The following is a 7,587-nucleotide window of genomic DNA, read 5'->3' on the forward strand; positions in this document are numbered from 1 at the left end:
CAGTGCATTCAGGCCGGGATAGTGGAGTAGAAATTGCTGTACCACCAGGTTGAGGAAGTGAGCCATGCAAGGCAAGTGTGTGAGGTTGCTCCAGCATAGGGCTGCCATCAGGTTTCCACCGTTAACATACACGGCCTTCCCAGTTCCAGGTTCAGTGGAGACAGTCATTGCTCTAACTCGGCCTGCATAGCTGTCCACAATTCTTGAGCTGTGTGACTGCAATCTCCAAAGCATAATAATTCTAACACTGCCTAATTTTAATGAGCCATGGCTGCGCAGTACTGAGGTGGGGGGATTCTCTTTGCACTGTTGGAACACATGTCTCATCAAAGGAGAGGCTGAGAGCACAGGTGGAGGCCCTAGAGGAGGAGAAGAAACCAGAAGCACTGGAGGAAGTGTTAGATACAGAGGTCTGTCCTGCAAGCCTTGGGGATACCAAGACGTGGAGAAGCCCCTTGACTGCCTGCCCCCACAGCCACCAGAGGCACCCAGTGCCCAGTCAGTGAGAGGTAACGCCCCTGCCAATGTTTGCTCGTCCAGCTGTCAGTGGTGAAATGCACCCTGGCAGACATAGATTTTTTTCAGGGAACAGGTGATGTTGTCTGCGACATGCTGGTGTATTGCAGGCAGAGCTTTCTTAGAGAAGCAATGGTGACTGGGCAACTGGTACTGGGGGAGTGTTAGGGCCATCAACTTTCAGAAACCATCTGTATGCACCAGGCGGAAAGGCAGCATTTCTGTGGCCAACTGTTGTGAGTTCATTTTCCCCTTCACCATTGAGGTCTGATGAACTCCCTCTTCTGGTGATGGAAGGTAGTGAGGCTGATTACCAAGCATCTGGGTAGGATTATGATGACTGGGTGACGGGAATTGCTGACTGGATATAAGGCAGCCGACGCCCTTCTGCCTTGCTGGTGATCTCTCTGAGGGATTCTAGGAGACCAGTTTGATTCCTGCTCCTCAAAAGCTAAGTTTTCTGCTCTTGTTTTTGCATTTGTGTTTTGTTTTTGTTTTGCCTTGTTTTTCTGGATTCCTGCCATTCCCTGCTGGGGTGAGCAGAATTCCTTTTTGCTCTGTCTTCAGAAAATACCTGAGTACTGATATAGACTTTTTGAAGCCTAGCGTCTTCAGGGCTTTTTTCCCTATCAGCTGTTGGCTCTTGTTTTGATAGGGTTTTGGCGGATTACAGACAGCAGCTTTTCTATCCTGTCCTTTGTAGTTAGCTTGGGCCCCATCGTTTGCTCAGCCTATCTTTCTATCTGTGTGAGTGTTTTTTCATCTTGCTTCACCGTCATTATATGTTGGGGACTGCCTATTGCTTTGGGGTCTGCTCTGGGGCAGTTTAGATTTCCCTTTCTGTCTTTAGGCTATGTAGTTCTCCGGCTGTGATCGAGGGGTCTAGGGCACCGTAGGAACCCCCCATGGCTACTGCTAGTTGTTGTTGATAGGTTCAGGGGTCTGTAATCCGATAGCTGCCAACTTCTCTGGTTTTCTGGACTTAGCTAGTATTTCTGTTTTTGCCTCCTACGGTGACTCATTCATAACAGCCAACAAATTGAAGATGGTTGGGTTCAAGCTCTTAGCTTTGGCATGTTTAGGAGGAAACACTTTTTTACGTGTCCACAACTGTGGAACAGATGGCTGGCTGCTGTGCTGAGAGAAGATGGAGAATGGTGAACAGGACAAAGTGCTGGACTGTGAGTGAGGTGCAAGCAGAGATGTTAAGATGGACTGAGAAAGATGTATAGGTGACAATAAGACAGCAGGCATGTCCATTTCCATAACAAATGACAGGCTTTCACTCACACTGACTGTAGATGGTAAACAAATGGAGTTTCTATGGATGGAGACCTGTGTGAGAACACTTGGCACAGTGATGGAGAATAAAGAAGCTGCAGATGTGGTTCATGGGATGGCTGCTGCTTGATGAGGCCCGCTAGTCGGCATTTTAGCACTGTGATATTCCCAGATTAAGACATGCTGATCACACATGTGCCAGTTCATGCATGTAGTTGTTATATAATTGCAATATTTGCCTCTACTGAATTTTTTTTTTCAAATTTGGCAAATAGCGTGAGTTGGATCATCCTTTACAGTCTCAAAAGAGGTCCAGGCTTGACAACCCTTGCCTTTCCTGTGAACTGCAGACTCCCAACCAGTGCTGGCCACAGACAGAGTTGTGGCTGAGTGTTATGAATGGGAAACCGAGACAACAAGCTAAGTCTCAGAAAACCAGAGAAGTTGGTAACTATGCAGATTGCAGATTCCTGATCTTAACCGCACAACTAGTAGCAGTCGTGGAGCGTTCCTACGTTGGTCCTAGATGCCTCATCACAACCGGAGAACTACATAAGCCTAAAGCAGGAAAAGAGGAAAACTAACTGCCCCAGAGCAGACCCCAAAGGAAAGACAGCCCCCCACATGTATTGATGGTGAAACAAGATGAAAATACAAACAAAGGCAGGAAAATAGGCTGAGCAAACGATGGGGCCCAGCTAACTAAAATGGACAGAAAAGGAAAGACACTGTCTGCAATCTGCCAAAAAAAACCTACAAAAATATTGTCCAACACTTCTGATAGCAAAATTAACCCTGAAGTCACTAGACTTCTAAACCTATATCAGCACTCTGAAATATTCTGAGACAGAGCAAAAAAGAGGCCAATCTAATAAGGGACAAAAAGCAGATTGGCAAATACTGATTAATAGGAGTGGAATTTCAGCATAGCCCCAGCAGGGGCAGGCTGATTACACAAAAGCTGAATTGACCAACAAGCGCAAGTGAGAACAATAGCAAAAAACAAACTTAACTTGAGAAGACTGGAAGGGAGCTGGAGTCCAGGACCTGAGAAGCAGACTGAATCACCAGCACCCGGATAGGGCGTCGGCTGTCTTATATCCAGTCTGATACTCCAGAGATCCAATCGTTATCTTCCTCATCAGGTGGCAGATCACTACCACTTAAACCAACTGCACTACCTCCTGTCACCACCAGAGGGAGAACGGAAGGGGAACTCTCAACTGCTGGAGTAGAAAATGAGTTCATGACAGCTGAGGATGCAGTGGTTGTCATGGTTGCATCACTCCATGTCTGTGCGGGAAGCCGCAACATAACCTGATCATCTCCCTCCTCCTCCTCCATATCCTCTGCTGAGCTACTTAGCTGTGTACCTCTGGGTTCACACCAAGTAGGATCTACAACCTCATTGTCATCCTCTCTGTTCTCAGACCCCTCATTCTGAGAGTCATCCTTCTCCTCTGTGGTTCCACACAGTCAGCTGGGCATTTGAAAATTTCTGACATGAGTTAAACAAAGGTGAGTGTGAGTGTGCTGAGAATTGTATTGTGTGTGATGTTTAGGTGGAGGAAGAAGAGGAGAGGCCACTTGATGTAACTCTATCTTTGGCAACCAGTTCAGGGAATGGATGCACCAAACTCTGGGGAGACTGCGATACCAGGTCAATGCGTGGAGTGGACAGAGAAAGCTCTTTTTCCATCTCCCTGTTCTAAAAATCCATTTAATACATGGTCCCCAGATAGAGGACTTATCAGATATTAAACTGATAAGAACAGATACTACACTCTATTTTAGCCAAAAAAGGCTGAGAAGCAATAAACAGAATTGGTTTGGACCTTGCGGCGCCCCATGGCCTAAGACAGTCACCTGCTGTGGAGAGCGAGCCAAATATTGCCCTGAGGAAGACATTTTAACAAACTGTGGAGGGAGGAATTAAAACAACAGTTGGGCTGCTTATTTTAGCTGCACTCCATGCGTTTTGAATCTGCATAATGACACCCATTTTAACACATTTTAACACACCCTCACTGACCCTGTTGTTCCAACATGCCTCAGTGCCAGGAGGAAGGGGAGAGGAATATTCAGCAACAAAAAAAATGAGCAGCTGTCTTCCCTTACCTATCCGGTGTGGCTTCTCAGCATGCACCAGCCAGATATAGGCTTAAGGCCCATTGTGAGCCAAAGGGCCCATTGTGAGATGTCAGTGTACCGTGGCATACATTCTATCTACTGCAGACAGCACACCTTTCTACTACAAACAATTAGTGTACTCAGACAGGTGAAGCTAGGCTGCATATTCAAAGAACACGTCAGACCAATACTTTTTTAATACACATATACATATTCACATGTATTCCTAAAATACATTTTTTATACACATATACATAGATTACATTTTGAATGCAATACCATATGCTTTACATACATAGGTTAACACAATGCACAGAATTCAAATGACAGTTTGAACACACAAAATGCATTGATTTCAATTCAATCTATCTTTGGCAACCAGTTCAGGGATTGGGTGCACCAAACTCTGAAGAGACTGCAATACCAGGTCAATGCGTGGAGTGGAAAGAGCAAGCTCTTTTTCCATCTCCCTGTTCTAAAAATCCATTTAATATATTGTCCCCAGATAGGGTACGTATCAGATATTAAACTGATAAGAATAGATTTTTTTTTATTGAAAGCCCGAGATCATGTCTAAACCCGAATGCGCTTAAAAAAGTGCACTTGGATTCTGGGCTCTTAAAACCCTCTCCAACAGGAGAAAGGTCCCCAAAACCATTCCCTGACCCTCCGAGTCAGAAGGCCACAGTGAGAGTCGGGGACTAAGTCATCTCCCTCAGCCGAAGCCAAGAGAGCCTCAGTGGTGCTCCCAGCTTCTGCCCAGGCTGCCACCCAAGCAAGAGTGAATCTTCAATTGTTGACTCCCCTCCCAAAAGAGGAGAGTCAGGGGTCAGGGGGGAGCTGAACCTGATGGCCACACACTCCCCCCTAGACCTATCCGAAGGGAACCCAAAAAAGGAACCGCATCCAATAAATCCAAGTGACAAGACACACGTGCAAAAGTGAACATACAGTGAAAAAGAAGTGTTTCACTTTGTCTGGGGATCCAAGATGGACAAAGTCAAGCTGGCCATTATGTACAAGGAGCCCCACAAGGGTGGGAAGGGCGCTCCAGATATCCCCATCCTCCTGCGGTCTTCCCTTGTGAGTGATTGTGTTCGCCGGACTCTGCAAGTCAAGAGAGGCTCTGAGGGCAGGTCCTTGTCTTGCATCTTCCTGTTTGGAGGCGACTAGCTGGTGCTAGTGGGGCAGCTCCTACCCCTACAACTGGACGATGCCATGGATCTATGGAGACGTTGTTCAGTTCGTGGGGGAACACCAACTAGAGGGACAGAAGCCCGACATGTGGAAGCCCAAAACTATCCACAAACTGACCAGGGCCAAGGACGATGTTGAGAACATCACAGGTCTCCACCAGGACATGCTGGATACTGTATGGAGAAATGTGTCATCTGCCAGGCTGTTCAGGGCAGACTGCCCGTCCAGTCATTCATGCATGCCCGAAACCTGTGTAAGACCGGTACTGCCCAAGGTGCCCCTTTGTGGAGGAAACATCTTTGCACACTTTTTGGGATTGCCGGTTTGCACAGTGCCTGTTGACTGCCCTGGAGGATGACCTGAGGAACACTGTCCCCAGAGCAAGCCTATCGCACCACTCTGTGCTTTACGGACTCTTCCCTGGGGTTCATACTGTCAGAGCCATTCAGGAGGCTTGGCGCCTTATGAGCTGCTTTAAGGACACCATTTGGGTCTCCAGGATCTGACTCCTCTTGAGGAGGGAGAGGATGTCCATACAGGACTGCTGCAGGCTGATCCACAGCCTGCTCAGAGACTATTACATTGTCGATGGTCTGGAGGATGAGGATGAGGACTAAACCCCTTTTCCTTCCCCCCTTTCCCCTTATGTGTCTTGTCTTTCAATAAAGTTTCAGGCCTGTGATCTCCCCTTCCCTATCCCCCTTTCCCATGCCCTCCCTGTATCACGGGTCGTCGTACTGTTTTGTTTAACATGCTTTTTCTTTCAGCTTGAGTGTTTTGGTAGCATAGGAGTTTGATGTATAGTTAGTGCGTTGTATTCTTATTCTATGTACGAATGATGTAGAATTATGTGTGTACTGAGCTGCGGTACAGTACACGGTTTGTTAACTTGTTTTTGAATGCATGATAATAAAAGAATTTATTCAATCAAAAAAAATCTGTTCATATTGCTTCTTGGCCTTTTTGCTAAGACCAAGTGTAGTATCTTTCGAAAAGGCGGCTCTGGCCTCGGCCGCCCTAGTAGATTGCAACAGTATGCTTGTCGCTTGTTAGTATGCTAGGTGACTCATATAGTCATCAGGTGGAAAACATGGCCCCCCCAGGATCGATGCCATTGGGCCGGGGAAGATTGAAAACCCGAAGTGTGAAGTGCCCCAGAAGTGGTGCCTTAACTCACTGGGATTGGGAACCCCACTTGAGTTTTGGCACATTTGCAGAAGCACTTCTATTTCTTTCTTCATGCACACACCCTTATTCCGGGCCTTTTGGCTAGGATGGGGAATTTTTAAATTCTCAGTCAAAGGTCTGGTCAGTATCACACTGTAAAATCCTTCACTATTTATTTTTATTTGTCACTGTGTGTCACTTTTTCACGTGTGTCCACTTGTCACTAGGACTTTTGTTAGGATGTGGTTCCCTCACAGGTTCCCTTCTTGACAGGTCTAGGGGGGAGTGTGTGGCCATCAGGTTCGGCTCCCCCTGAACCCCCTGGCTCTCCACTTTCGGGAGGAGATCATTGTTGGCTCCCTTCTACCAGGATGGGAGCACAGTCTTAGGCTCCCAGTGTCTTGCTTTGGTGAGAACTCGGGCAGATGCTGGGGGTAAGATTGAGCCTCCTCCGGCTTCGGCTAGTGGAGGCTACTTGCCCTGTTCCTCGCTTTGGCCTTCTTGCTCGGAGGGATGGGGAATGGTTCAGGGGACCCTTCTCCTGTTGGAGAGGGTTTCAAGATGACCAGCATCCTAGTTCACTTTTTGTGTTGCACTTTTAGTCACTTTTTTAAGCGCACTCAGGTTTAGACACGAATTTGGGCTTTCAAAAAAGAAAAATCTGTTCATACCAGTTTAATATCTGATACGTCCCCTATCTGGGGACCATATATTAAATAGATTTTTAGAACAGGGAGATGGAAAAAGAGCTTTCTCTGTCCACTCCATGCATTGACCTAGTATCGCAGGCTCTCCAGAGTTTGGTGCACCCATTCCCTGAACTGGTTGCCAAAGATAGATTGAATTGAAATCAATGCATTTTTTGTGTTCAAACTGTCACTTGAATTCTGTACATTGTGTTAACCTCTGTATGTAAAGCATATGGTATTGCATTCAAAATGAAATCTATGTGTATTGTATAAAAATATATTTTAGGAATACATGTGAATGTGTATTATATGTATATGTGTATTTAAAAAAAAAAATAATTGGTCTGGCTTGTTCTTTGAATGTGCAGCCTATCTTCACCTGTCTGAGTTCTCTGTTTGTTTGTAGCATATAGGTACGCTGTCTGCAGTAGATAGAATGTGTGCCACGGTACACTGATCTCTCACTGACATCTGCTTGGCTTTTATTTTCTGTGGACTGAGCAGACTGTTTATACTTAGACAGCATATATATGCAGTCTTACTTAGGCTATATATGTGCTCTGCCTTCATACACGTTGACACGGTGTGCACTCTAGCATACAGCATA

General features: G+C 46.2%; 2 non-coding genes and 1 pseudogene across 2 annotated transcripts; 1 reads left to right on the top strand and 2 right to left on the bottom strand.

Annotated features, from left to right (window-relative positions):
* Nucleotides 1-3,419: 3,419 nt before the first annotated feature.
* LOC141099825 (U2 spliceosomal RNA) lies at nt 3,420-3,613 on the bottom strand. Its single transcript, XR_012234540.1, has one exon. It is a non-coding gene; the product is annotated as a U2 spliceosomal RNA (small nuclear RNA).
* Nucleotides 3,614-4,316: 703 nt separating this feature from the next.
* Nucleotides 4,317-4,495, bottom strand: LOC141099835 (U2 spliceosomal RNA; annotated as a pseudogene).
* A 2,428-nt stretch (nt 4,496-6,923) lies between these two features.
* Nucleotides 6,924-7,105, top strand: LOC141099836 (U2 spliceosomal RNA). Its single transcript, XR_012234544.1, has one exon. It is a non-coding gene; the product is annotated as a U2 spliceosomal RNA (small nuclear RNA).
* Nucleotides 7,106-7,587: the final 482 nt, after the last annotated feature.

Source organism: Dendrobates tinctorius, unplaced genomic scaffold (genome assembly GCF_039654945.1).
Source record: "Dendrobates tinctorius isolate UK_male_01 unplaced genomic scaffold, ASM3965494v1 ptg000102l, whole genome shotgun sequence".
Classification (NCBI taxonomy): domain Eukaryota; kingdom Metazoa; phylum Chordata; class Amphibia; order Anura; family Dendrobatidae; genus Dendrobates; species Dendrobates tinctorius.